The sequence below is a fragment of the Sapajus apella genome, unplaced genomic scaffold (assembly GCF_009761245.1).
Source record: "Sapajus apella isolate SASKATOON/1434 unplaced genomic scaffold, GSC_monkey_1.0 scaffold64, whole genome shotgun sequence".
Classification (NCBI taxonomy): domain Eukaryota; kingdom Metazoa; phylum Chordata; class Mammalia; order Primates; family Cebidae; genus Sapajus; species Sapajus apella.
Genome location: NW_022437004.1, coordinates 3,515,803 through 3,530,615, shown reverse-complemented (window position 1 = coordinate 3,530,615; position 14,813 = coordinate 3,515,803). Strand labels below are relative to the sequence as shown.

The 14,813-nt window shown below is 38.4% G+C and overlaps 1 pseudogene across 1 annotated transcript; it reads left to right on the top strand.

Moving 5' to 3' along the window:
- Nucleotides 1–13,235: 13,235 nt before the first annotated feature.
- Nucleotides 13,236–13,840, top strand: LOC116530022 (annotated as a pseudogene). The gene has a single exon (XR_004259792.1). The product of XR_004259792.1 is annotated as a small nuclear ribonucleoprotein-associated protein N pseudogene (transcript).
- Nucleotides 13,841–14,813: the final 973 nt, after the last annotated feature.

Here is a 14,813-nt window from a genome sequence, read left to right as displayed (position 1 = left end):
TCGAGAGTCCCTTTTGTTTGGTGTGAAGGGGACATTGCTCTGGCCTCACTCTTTTTCGAACACATGCAGCAGTACCCTGCTTTCAGGTCTTTGTACTTGCTTACTTCATTGTGAAAGCCCTGCCACCATAACTTTGCATTATTTGCTCCGTTACTTCATTCAATAATAATTATTAATAAAGTAATTTCAATAATAAGATATCCTTTCCAGATGCCGCCATGGCCACTCTATCTAAAATAGCACTCCTTTAAAAAAAATTGCTCTACACATTTATTATCAGCTATTATTAATGCAGAAAGAGGAAACAAAAAGCTGACAAACACTACATGCAACACATTACAGGGAAAAAGAGTGACTAAAATGGATTGACAGTATCCTAAGTTCTAGAGGGATGCATTTCTGGGGGAGGTAGATCTCTAATTCCTGGTAGAGCGGAGAGGGTCTAATTCCTGTATTGTATATTTCAAAATAGCTAGCGAAGAGGATTTTGAATGATCTTACCACAAAGAAATGATAAATGTTTGAGGTGATGGATATGCTAATTACCCTGATTTGATCATTACATTATGTATAAATGTATTCAAACATCACACTGTATCTCATAAATATGTCCAATTATTATGTGTCCATTAAAAATAAAATAAAACTTACAAATAAGTAAAATAGTACTACTGCTGCCATCATTGTCACCTTGCCCTGTTTTGCATTACTTAGTAGCCCTTATTAATTGTTGAAATTACGTTATATATCTGTCTTCCTCACCATGTGCAAATTATTTGAAGAAAGGAACCTTGTCTCTCTTTTCATGGCCGTATCTCTGGTGCCTAGAGATATTATTGAGATATATCTCTGGTGCCTAAATATATTATTGGGTCCTCAATAGTATTTTTATGAGTGAATGAATAAATGAGTTTGGAATCACAGCTTCTTATTTCACGGAAGGAATTGTTACATTTAGCATGAAGGTTTTGGGTAAGGAAAGGGCTATTCTTTGCCCTCTGGAATTGCCTGGGTACCTAGGCGACAACGGAAACCACGCACACCTCTTTCTCCCTGCAGGATATCTGAGAGCTTTGACACTCCTCTTTAGTATAACGAAGAATAAAGCAGGTGTGACACTGAGCAAATTAGCAATACTTCTCTTCTCCTTAGCTGGGAATCTGTGGAGCTGCCTTTCAATTATAGTAGTACTTTCTCTATTGCAAAAAAGAATAGAAACACAATATTAACAAAGGCCAAGATGATCTGCTTTCAACTAATACCAATTAACACTTTCCAAGTGACAAGATCAGCAATAAAGTGGTGGTTTTCATGTTCCAGGGAATAGATACATGAGAGTTTCATTTTCTAACTCTGGAAGAGACAAACTAGTACATACTAGGCCTCTGCAGAAGTACCTTTGCTCAGAAACCCAAACCACATGTGTCAGATCATTTCATTGAAAGACACATAGAAAATGTTAAAAAGGAGGATAAGCTGCAGTCCTGCCTTAGAGGAGTGAGAGAGTGAAATGTTATTATAGAACTACTTATAAAACTGAGAGTTAAAGTCTACTCACTGACTTCCTTGTTGTAGCAATTGTCCCCAGATTATTCTGTTCCTCTCTAGTCAATACTCTTGCATCTTTGTATCCCTTGGGACCCCTGGGAACCCTGCCTGGAAGTTGAGCAGGGGTAACTACACTATCAAGCCTCCATGGATGGGAGGTTATTTTATTGCTGTCTGCAGAGAATTTCCATGTTTCTTTCTGGTTCTATTGTTTCAATGTGATTTTTTATTCTGAATGTGTATGAAAAGGAACTGTGTAAAACCCCACTGGGTGAAGCTTTCCAGGAACTTGTTTCCAAATGATTGCCTTAGTAAATGTTAATGTAGACAAGTGATTAAAGAAGCATGACCAGAATGATAATTGAATAGTCAGAGATGAACACGTTAAACTGCAAGGATTCATGGGGTGCCTACTATGTTCTCAGCAATGTATTAAGCACTGTGGGGTGTACAGAACATTTGTGGTGTTTTGTGTTCAAATAACATGTGTTTCTTCTTCCTAACAGGACCAAGATATCTCCAGAGTTAAATATATTAATTAAATACAATTTCAACGGATGTCGTAATATTTTAAATTGAATAACACGACTTAAAAGAAGATATAGGAAACATCAACTCTCAGCAAAATGAAGTAGACGTATACTTCTCTATTCCTTCCACTATGTACAATGGAAAACCACGACACTGTATATAAAACAAACATAAGAAGACCCTGAAAGGTAAGAATGGTTTTTCTTTTGCCTCTATTATCCCCAACTTGTAACTGAAGAAGCCATCAACCAAGAAATTCCCAACAGACCCACATGGAAAAAGTCCCAACGAAAGCCTGTTCTTTAGCCAAAGGGCCAGGAAAAGAGCAAGGTAGTAGTATGTTTAAATAATAACTATTAGTCAAGATTAATGAGACAAACAGAACGCAGAGAATGTAGACCCGACACACACACACACACACACACACACACACACACACACATATATATACATATATATATATATATGTATGGTTTGGGCTTATATATATGTGTGTGTGTGTGTGTGTGTGTATATATATATGTGTATATACATATGTGTGTATATATATATATGTGTGTATATATATATGTGTGTGTGTGTGTATATATATATATATGTGTGTGTGTATATATATATATGTGTATATATATATATGATTTGGGCTTCTTGAGGGCTGAAAAGTTCCATGATCTTCCATTGGCAAGCTTCAGACCCAGGGAAAGCCAATGTTTCAATTCAAGTCTAAGACAGTGAAAAAATTGTGTCCTACTCTGGAGGCAGTTAGGCAAGAAGAATTTCTTTTTACTCCAGAGGGTTATCTTTTATTTCTTCTTCTTCTTCTGTGCAGGCCTCCAACTGACTGGAGGGGCACACTCACACCATGGAGGGAAATCTGCTTTATGTACTCTACTGATCCAAACATAACACACCCAGAATGATGTCTGACCAAAGGTGAAGATATCTGTTGGCCCAATGAGGTCAACATGTAAAATTAATCATCACAACTGCTTCAGCCAAATGCCACCCGCATCCATACCAGCAAAGGCTAAGCAAGGAGCGTAGTAGGCTTCCACCCTTGCCAGTATGTAGGGAAACATATCAGCCTGTTGGGGGCAGAGTTCTAAAATGTGCACCTTGTGATAGCTGCTCAGGTCTCAGGGAATGTAAAGAATTAAGTGCGAGCCTCCTCCCTGAGTCAGTGCCATTGTGCAGTCCCCCAGAAGCTCCCTATGTTAGTTTCAGGTCACATAAAGGTTGAGGGGCTCTCTCGTAGCTAGGATTGCAGAAGTCCACAGTGAGAATGTGAACTTCTAAGGGCCTCTCACTTACCCTTTCTCTGAATTGGGGAGTGTCTCTCGGCTCCTAGCTAGTCCCAGCTGAGCATGCCACCTCATTTCCCTGTCCTTTTTGGCTTTAGGTATTGCCTGTCACTTTTCTGTTGAATTCTGGTGTTCTTTCTTGGATACTGTATTTGCCATTTTTTTTTTTTTTTTTTGAGACGGAGTTTCGCTCTTGTTACCCAGGCTTGAGTGCAATGGCGCAATCTCGGCTCACCTCAACCTCCGCCTCCTGGGTTCAGGCAATTCTCCTGTCTCAGCCTCCTGAGTAGCTGGGATTATAGGCACGCACCACCATGCCCAGCTAATTTTTTGTATTTTTAGTAGAGACGGGGTTTCACCATGTTGACCAGGATGGTCTCGATCTCTTGACCTCGTGATCCACCCGCCTCGGCCTCCCAAAGTGCTGGGATTACAGGCTTGAGCCACCGCGCCCGGCCTTGGATACTGTATTTGAAGTGTGATTATCTACTCATTACTTTAGTTCTTCTTACTGGAGGGCATGAAATGCCCTTAATCAGCCATCTTGGAGCATAAACATAAAAATCTTTGACAAAAATTAGCAAATAGGGCTGGGTTTGAGACCAGGAGTTTGAGACCAGCCTAACCAACATGGTGAAACCTTGTCTCTACTGAAATGCAAAAATTAGCTAGGCGTGGTGGTGCATGCCTGTAATCCCAGCTACTCATGAGGCTGAGGCAGGAGGATCACCTGAACCCAGGAGTCAGAGGTTGCAGTGAGCTGAGATTGTGCCATTGCACTTCAACCTGGGCAACAGATCGAGACCCTGTCTCAAAGAAAAAAAAAAGGCAAATAGAATTAGGCAATATGTCAAATAAAGTTTATATCATGACCTAGGGGAGTTTATTCCACAGATATAATTCAGGTTCAACATTTGAAATCAATTATGTAAAAACAGGCTAAAGAAGAAAAGTCACATAATAATATCAATTGATACAAAAAGTTGATAAAATTCAATACCATTCATAGTAAAAACTCTCAGAAAAATAGGAATAAGGGGAAATTTCTCGACTGAGATTTATAAAAACTCTATAGTTAACTTCTACTTAATGGTAAAAGGCTGAATGGGTTGTCCCCTAAAATTGGCAACAAGGAAAGAATGTCTACTCTTACTATTCTCACTGCATAGTACTAGAAATTCTAGCCAGGGCAGCAAGGCAAGAAAAAGAAAACAAAATCTAAATGTATCTGATGTTATTTGGCTCTGTGTCTCCACAGAAATCTCATTTCAAATTGTAATCCCCACATATCAGAGGAGGAGCCTCGTGGGAGGTGATTGTATCATGGGGCAGACTTCCCCATTGCCTCACGAGATCTGGTGGTTTTAAGTGCGGCACTTTCCTCCTTGCTCTCTCTTTCTCTCTCCAGCTCAGCCATGGCAAGACGTGCTTGCTTCCCCTTTGCCTTCCACCATGATTATAAGTTTCCTGAGGCCTCCTAGTCATGATTCCAGTTAAGCCTGCAGAACTGTGAGTCAATTGAACCCTTTTTTTTTTTTTCATAAATTACCCAGTCTCAGGTAGTTCTTTATGGTAATGTGAGAATGGACTAATACAGTATCAGAAAAGAAGAAATAAATCAGTCCTTATTTACAAATAGCATGACTGTCTTCATAGAAAATTGCAAAGAATCTACAAAAACCATATATAACCAAAAGTGAGTTTGGAAAGGTCACAGAATACTGCATAAATATATAAAAGTTAACTGTATTTCTAGGTACTACCAATGAGCACATGGAAACGGAAATTGAAATAATGATGAAATTTAAAAAATTAAAAATATGATACCACTTAGAGTCACTTAAAATCAGATACTTAGACATGATTCTAACACATATGTATAGAACTTGTGTGCTGAAAAATATGAGACATTGTTGAAATATATTAAAGAAGATACAAATATGTGAAAAAAACATGTCATATTCATGCATTGGAAAATTCAACATAGTAAAGGTGTTGGTCCTCCCCAATTGGTAAACAGGTTTAACCTAATATTTTTTTCTAAATGTGGGAAAGATTATTCTAAAATACATATGAAAAGATAAACTAGAATTGGTAAAACAAAATTGAAAATAAAGAGTAAGGTGGAAGAAATCAGGCTACATGATTTTAAGACTTATTATACAGCTACAATAATCAAGTCTGTGTGATATTTGGGCAGAGGGCTAGACCCGGAGATTAGTTGACACAGAATAGAGAAACCAGAAATAAATAACCTGCACCAATATGCCAAACTGATTTTTGACAGAGGTCCCGAAGTAATTTAATGGAGGAAGATAGCTTTTTTAACAATGTTGCTGGAGCAAGTGGACAAAATATATGAGCAATAGATATGTACAGATATGTCACTGAAGAAGATATGCTGATGGAAAACAGCACACGATAAGATATTAAATATCATTACCATTTGGGAACTGCAAATTAAAACCATAATAAGATATTACTGCACATCTATCCAAATGGCTGCAACAAAAAACAGTGACAACACCAAATGCTGGCAAGAATGGAGAGAAACTGAGTCATTCATATATTGCTGGTGTGCATGTAAACTAGTACAGCCATTCTGGAATATAGTTTCTTTATTTCTTATAAAGCTATACATGCAAATAGCATACAACCTAGCAATTACACTCTTGAGCATTTATTCTAGAGAAATGAAAATATATATTCACACAGAAACCTATTTGTAAATGTTGATATCAACTTTATTTGTAGTATTATCTAAATAAGAATGATCCAGATGTTTCTCAACAATGAATAATTAAACAAATTTTGGTACACTGAAACCACGAAATACTACTTATCAATTTAAAAGAATGAACAATTGATTTAGGCAACAGCTTGGATAAATCTTAAGGGAGTTAAGCTGAACAAAAAAGTCCATCTCAGAAGGTTATACACTGCATGATTCCATTTATATAACATTTGTGAAATGACAAAATTATATAAATGTAGAACATATGAGTGGTTAAGGAGTGGATGAGGGCAGGAGAGAAGTGGGTATGACTACACTAGAGCAACACAAGGCTTCCTTGTGAGTAGGGAAATGTTCTATATCTTGACTGTATCAATGCCAGTATGCTAACTGTGGTATTGGACTACAGTTTTTCAGTATGTTACCATGGGGAGAGTCATGGAATTTCTCTATTATTTCTACACCAGCAAGTGAAACTACAGTTATCTTAAAAAACAAAGAATAATTTTATAAAAAGAATGTATGGTAGATTAAATGAAAATAGTCAACAAAATTATTAGAAAGAAAAGCAGTGGTATTTTACTAAAGATTAAATAATCCCCTAGAGCCACTGTAATTAGAGTAACATAGTATTGGCCTAAAATACCAATGGAATAGAATAGAGAGCCAATAAACATATCCCAATGGCTATGGGAAGTTAACATATGCCAAAGGTAATATTTCAATTTCAGGGGAAAAGAATCATTTATTGAATAAATGATGTTGGCATGACTTTTTATTTTATTTGGAAATAAAAAATATAAATTGTACTCTTACCTTTCATTCTATATAAAAATAAATCCTAGAAGTATTACAAATTTAAGTATAAAGTATAAGGTTATAAAATTTTTAGAAGAAAAACTAGGAGAGATTAAGGGCAAGTGCAAGACAGGGTACTGGAAGCCTAATTCTAGTAGAAAACCAAAAGAAAACTAGGAGGAAAAACACACGACTATATACAAATTGCATTTTAAAACCTGGGCCAAAAAGCCAAAAGATAAACTAGAGACTGAAATAAGTATTTGGAGCACAAAGAACAGAAAATGATTCATATGTCTAATGCAAAAGGATGCCCTTTTCTCTTTTCACCTGATATACACTATCAATGTATGTAATATTCTTTTTACATATTGTTTTTGCCAAATATTAGGAAGGATATAATCTGTGTTTCTTTAATTTGCATTTCTATGATAATCATAAGACTGATTGCATTTATTGGCTATTTGTATTTGCCCTTCAGTGAATTTTTTTTTATCCATTTTTCTATCATGCTATAATTAAAATTTTAATCAGTGATTACCATTAATATACAATACTGGTGAAATTGAAGTATTACAACCTTAGAGCCTTATAGTCTGGAAATATCTATCATAACTTGAAAATGCACATATTTAATATCAGTTTACTTTTAGAGAATTTCTCCTTTAGAAATAAATATGGCAGTTTGAAAAAGAACATCACAACATTATTTCTAATGACAAATGAGAAACATTCTGAATGTTCATCAGTAGCAGATTGGTGGAATAAATTGTCATACATTGATATGCAGCTGCTGATAAATAATGAGTTCTACCAATACTGATTGACTCCTAAGGCTTTTCTTATGAGCTGTAGAGAAGTGACTATTATGTAATCTAAGTTTTGTAATATAAATGACCACAAAGCCAAAAAGTTATGCTTATATATTCATACATAACTAATGAGCAAAGAAGCGTAGAAGGCTGTCTGCCAACATGTTAACTTTGGCCCATGGGTCAGGAATAATGTGAGGGAGAGGGTGAGGAAAAAGGAAGAGAGATGAGGAAACAGAAAGATTGAGATCAGGGAAGAGATGTTTAGAATTTTTTAAAGGTATGTATAATATAAACTTTTTTATATAAAAAATATGGTGTGTATGTGTCTAAAGAAGTATATGAAAGTTTGGTCACAGAGTGCTACTAATGATGATTGTCTCTGAGTGGTGGGACTTAAGTAATTTTTTTTTTAACATTCTTCTTTATAATTACATGAATTTGCTCAACTTTCTAATAATAAGAATGTATGATTTATATATTTAGAAAAAGCAATATGACTATATTTTAATTTAGTAGGGAAAAACCAACACCTATTTTTTTATACTTATTTTAATGTCATTGAGGAGAATTTGCCTGGGAGATGCTAAGAGAGAGAAGCCTATACTTTGAGGGTGGAAGCCCCTCCCACAAGTAGGCTGGAGCTTCCAGGATGGAGAGAATAAGGGCGTTACCTTCAGGGAGCTTGACTGGCATAACATCCAAACAGCAATACTGGGAAGACACTGAAATATTTGAAACCATAATTCAGAGGAGTGGCTAACCGAAGTTTTAAACCTGTTCAACTGGTTGTCTGCAGGTACCAGTTTGTTGAATCTGGAATACGGGGAAGGAGAACTGATTTTGAACAGAACCTACAGAAGTATATTAGTAGCCTAGAAGGCAATGAATTTTAGAAGGCTAAAATATTCAGCAGTGGATAAAAGAGATAATAGATGTCAATACACTTTAAAGATGTTTTGTATTAAATAGGACTTTTTAAAAGAGGTTGCAACAATTCAACAAATACTTATTGACTACTTCCTACATGCCAGGTTCTGGGCTTGGCATCAGGTGCATAGCAGCAAAGCAACCCCTTTGGCTAACCTAGAGTAAAGGCAGGTGGAATATCATGGTTATTCGTGTAGTTCATCTATTGTAGGAGGCTGGCCCAGCATGAATCAAAGACAGACACCCGAACAGGCTGTAAATGATCTATACTCTTCCACTTGATACTTCTTGTTCAAGATCCTTCTTTCCAGGATCTCAGAAAAATATCAAAAAGATTTGTATCAATTCCTCATCTCCAGCATATATTTGGAGCTCTCTTTAATGACCTTTCCCCCTCCCTATTAACATTGTGCCAATATTCACCATTACTACCTTCTTCTGTTGAGTTTCGCATAAGTTTTGATTAGTTAGAATGGTTTTGCAATAATGCTGAGAAATTGTCTTTTTTTCTAACTTTAATAGATGCTATCTACTTAATGCCAGGACAGGAGTAATTGCTTTACACATTGCAAAGTAGATATGATTATTTTCCATTTTACAGATGAGGAAACTTGGAGATGTTAAGTAATTTGTCCAGAATATCAGAGGTTAGTGCCCACCCTTCCTTCTGCAACACGCTGCGCAGCGTCTTAGGCAACAGTCCTTGAGGGCCTCCCTTTGAGGATGAGGCAGCAGTGGGACAGTGAGGCCGGGGTGCTCTGCAGACATTTGCTGCCCAGTGAGGAGGAGCTAAATCTGTCTCAAGTTGGAGCATTATGTCTTTTCTTAGCTTTATACCTATTTTTAAGTTACCAGCTTTTTGCTGGGCACTGTTTGAGGTCCCAATTAATAATAGGTCAGGTTTAATAATAATAACAGTAATAATGAACTCTATTTATTTATATTTTATTTTGTGGCAGAAAGAGAATCAAGCACTTTTCATGAAGCAACTCACTTAATTTTCACAACAGTCCTACAAAGTAGGTATTTTTATTACCCTTATAGGTAAGAAAATGAAAGTGCAGAGAGATGAGGTAACTTACCTAAAACCACACAGCTAGGAAGTGATAGAGCGGGAATTGAAACCTGACAGAATGACTCCAGAGTTTGTCATCTTAACCATACCGTACAGACCCATCATCAAGAAAATCACAGGAGAGAGGAGATAGCTAAGTAAACAGACAAATGCCATGAATGGTAGTAAGGACCGTGATTGAGGCACGTACAAGGCACTGTGGGGTTTTGAGAAAAGCTAGACCTAGGGAGAGAGGGAGGAGAATTGTCGACAAAGAATGCAGAGAATAGAAAATAGATGTAGGTATTCATGTTTTATAGGTGAAGAAAGAGAGTCACAGAGAGATTAAGTAATTTGCCCATTTGCAACTGCTAAGGTGTTAGAACAAGGATTTGAACTCAGGCAGTCTGGCACCAAATTCTGTGCTCTTAGTCCCTGTATTGTGATGAGAGAAAGATAGTGAGCTAAATTTCAAGAATCTCAAATTTTAGATGACTGTGGAGACATCAAATGGCAATTTCCTGTAGGCAGTTGGGCACATGATCCTGGAGCTCAGGCTGGAGATCCAAATTCCACTGCCAGCTCAAGCTGGCACAGAGAACTTCCACAACAAGAGAGCAGGAGCAGGCACTCGCTGTGTGGTCATTTTTTGGGCTCCATGTCCTCAATATCCTAAGCATATTAGAAGTATGAACATTAACAATTGATTTTTAACTAGATGCTTAATGAAATTTTAATAAGCACTGGCTGAAACCATTGGGCATCAATTGAGGAGAGAGACTGTGCTTATAAAAAATGACTCATTACCTTAGATTCTTTCTGGAATAAGGCAGTGGGATGATTAGGTAGATAAAATATATCTAGGACTCTTGCTTGTCATATGATTCTGGATACAACAAGGAGATAAGCCCTGATATGGAAAAAGGTTGGCAGAATTAGTGAGAAAAAGCTGGCCTCAAGGTGTAGGAAATAACCAAATTAAATGGGCTCCTTGCAGGCACAAGTCTACTGTGGGCTAATTTGTTTCCTGCAAAAAGGAAAAAAAAAACCCTCAACTCATTTTTGTCCTCTTAAATTTTAAACAGACACTGTGTAATTGCACTTCCCTTCTCTTAAGACTGTTTTGCTTGGGCAAGAAGAGAGTGGAGGGTGAGATCGAGAGCGAGAGCTAGAGAGAGAGGGAGAGAGGAGAGAGGAGAGAGACAGAGGAGAAAGAGAGAGGAGAGAGAGAGAGAACATGCACGCAAGCCCTGGGCTCCATCTTGTTGCTATCAGGGATGCCCTTAACATCCCACCTGCCAGGAGATGGGTATGTTTCATCTAAGAATCTCCTCTTTGAAATATCAGTGCTTACCCTTTTTCTGAGGAAAATTCCAACTTGTTTTCTTTCATCTCTGACTCCGTATGAGAAGCTATAGTTTAACTGTACTTAGTGGATCAATTGATTAAACGTTGACCTCATTTGCTGGCTCATGCCAGACAGGATATAGAGAAAGCACGAAACCTCTTCTTCCAGGCCACGTGCTCATGTTTTCTCCATCCCTGCAGGACGTTCATTCATTCACCAGATCTTTGCAGGCACCATATTATAGGTCAGGCACTGTATTAGTGCTGGGGAAATGACAAAGAAGAAGTACAATCTGTGGAGGAAGACAGGACCACAGGCTGTTGCAGTGCCGTATGGAAAGTACTGCAATGAGAGTAGTCATAGGGCTCCATGAATAGACATACGGGGGCATGAAACTAAGATTTGGAGTTTCAGGGAAAGCTTCCCGTGGGTGGGGGTGATCATGAAGCAGAGACCAGAAGGCTAAGCAGAAGGTAGTCAGGCTGAGGAAAGGTACAGGGCTCCAGTCTATGAAAACAGCATGTGCTAAAGTCTTGAGGTTAGAAACGAGACGGCCCATGGAGTCATACATGGTTTAATGTGCCTAGAAAGTGTGAACAGGGAAGAAGGAAAAAGGAGGCTAAGTGGTAAGAGAGATAAGGCAGGAGAGGTTAACAGAAGGGTTTTGGATGTCAGGCCCTATCATAAGCCTAAGGAGTTTGCCTTTTACTCTGATTGAAATAGGAGCCATTAACATGGTTTAAGCAAGGGAATGGCAAGATCAGATGTGCATTGCAGAAATACTGTATTGATGTGGATAATGACTTAGAGCAAGCTTGTCCAACCCAGGGCCTCAGGGCCGCATGTGGCCCAGGACAGCTTTGAATGCAGCCCAACACAAATTCATAAACTTTCTTAAAACATTAAGAGATTTGTTTTGCGATTTTTTTTTAAAGCTCATGAGCTACCATTAGTGTAATTTATGTGTGGCTCAAGACAATTCTTCTTCCAGTGTGGCCCAGGGAAGCCAAAAGATTGGATACCCTGATTTAGAGGATGCAAGAAGTGTCACTGGGATGTTGCAGTGGTAATACAGATATGAGAAGATATTAGCCTGAAATAATAAAATACCTTGGCAACAAATTGCTTTGGGGGATTAGAAAGAGGGAGAAACCAACTGTCAAGGATGGAACCATGGTATAGTGAGGCTGTGAGGAGGGCTCACTGTTCCCTGCCCTGAAGGTGTCTGCAGGCCACACTTCTTTTGTTTGCTACTTGCAGAGTTTTCAGTGACTCTTTGTTTCCCATTCCCTCACTCATGCTACCATGACTCAGTCAGCCAATTCATTGTCTATAGTCTATGCCCTTGAGAAGCTTGCAGACGATTAAATAAGTGATTAGAAAACCATGCCAGATTACATCAGCATTTTAGGGTGGAAGCACGGAGAATCTAAAGGGTTTGCATGCTCTGAAACCTACTTTGGGTTCCATGTTCAGAAGAAAGGAAGGAAAAAACACAATGCAAAATGCAACTTTCCTGATGGCTGAATTCACATTTGTATGACAGAATCACAAAACATCTTGTCGACAAATTCTCCTAGGAGTTCTAGATACAAATTCTCAATTTCTTTCTAAAAATCTTGATAGAATGTTCTTCAGAAAATCAAACTTAGCATTTCCAGAAACATGTTATGAACTTTTCTTCTGTATCTCCATTCTTGGTGAATAGTGTTACCATTTATTGTCACTCAAGTTAAAAGCTTCAAAGACAAACATAATTTTTACTCCCTCACTGTACATGCCCCTTCTTAATTCCAAATTGAGCAGGGAGACTTGCCAAGTCAATATACAAAATATGTATTGCTATCCCCACTGCCCTGGTTCAAACTGGCGTAAAAGAACATTCCACAGTTGTCCAATGGTCTCTCAGAGTCGACTTCATTTTTTACACCCTTATCATGGTACTTCTATGGTAAGCAGCTTACATTACGTCATGACTGAAAACCATCTGAGGACTCTCCACACCCAAAGTATAAAGTCAAAACTTTTTAACAAAGTTCTTCACAGTTAGGCCCCAAATTATGCTTTTAGTCTCTCTTCCCCTGGACTACGAGCTCCCTTAGGGCAGAGACTATGCTTTATTCATCTTTGTAGACTGAATGTCTAGCATAGTGCCTGACACATAATACTTGCTCAATAAATGTTTGTTGAAAGAATAGGGATAAAAATATGGCTCCCTGCAGAAGGCCCTGGGGTTGGTAGGGCAGCTGGTAGAGGAGTACCAGCTGGTGTGCCAATTCCCCAGGCCCCTGCTGGATTAGCAGGCCCTGTCCGAGGAGTTGGGGGCCCGTCCCAGCAGGTAATGACTCCACAGGGAAGAGGCACTGTAGCAGCTGCTGCTGTTGCTGCGACTGCCAGCATTGCTGGAGCCCCAACACAGAACCCACCAGGACGGGGGGCTCCGCCCCCACCTGTCGGGAGAGCAATCCCGCCTCCAGGTATTATGGCTCCTCCACCTGGTGTGAGACCACCCATGGGCCCACCAATTGGGCTTCCCCCTGTTCGAGGGACGCCAATAGATATGCCCCCTCCAGGAATGAGACCCCCTCCACCAGGCATTAAAGGTCCACCTCCCCCAGGAATGCATCCACCAAGACCCTAGCATACTGTTGATCCATCTCAGTCTCTCTCTCTCCCCAGCAATGTGTCTTCTGAAATTGTGTAGAGTGTTTGTGAGCTTTTTGTCCCCTTGTTCTGCATTAATAATAGCTAATAATAAATTCATAGAGCAATTTAAAAAATGTGGCTCCCAGATATGGATTTACTTCCTTTCAAGTTAAAATAGTCCGTGCTGCATTTTGTTGCAGGCAACATGACGGTGGCACAATGAACCCTGGCTTTGCTGATCTCGTGTATCATCATCCTCATATCCTCATCCCCATGACTGCAGCAAACATCCAGTTGTGCTGATTATGAATAGAACAGGAAAAATTGTAGCTCACCTTCAGAGAGAAGTTTGCACTCACATCCTTAGCAGTTATAAACAAGGCTTAAAAACAGGACTGAGATTATACTAATGATTTGTTTTTAGACTGAGGGCTATATGATTGCTTTGGTAGTAATGATCTCTAATAGAGCTATGTTAATTGGCACCTGGGTAAGAAAAGAAAAATTAATATGGCCTTCAGAGGCAAGAACTGAGGCTCTTCTACATTTAGTAGAATCTTTCAGAGCCTCATTAGAGAGGCACACGCCCTAGAGAGGATGATGAAGACAAAAATTTTGAAGGTTGAAAAAAAATGTGTGTTTGAAGAATAAATGACAAGAAACATGCGTGTGTGTGTGAGACAGAGAAAGAGATAGAATGGGAAAGGGTCAGTGAGAGATGTACCAAGTTACAGTATATTTTTTCTCCCATTATAAAAGAAATGTACATTCATGTTAGGTGTCTTGAAATAAAGAAAAGAAATGTATGTTTATTTTAGGTAACTTAAAAGAAAAAATCAATAATAATCCCAACATTCAGAATAACAAATGTTAGTGTTTTGGATTATTAACTTCCAGTCTTTTCATATGCTTATATAAACAGTATAACATACTGTTAAAGACTCCAAGCCTCTGTCATCTAAGAGACATAGTTTCAAGTCCCAGTACAGCCACTTCCTACTTTCTTGATTGAAAGATTATTTGAAATATTTAAGCCTTAACTTTTTTCCAGTAAAATAAGGTTGATACTACTACTACTACCACTAATAATAATAAGAAGAAGAAGTAACAC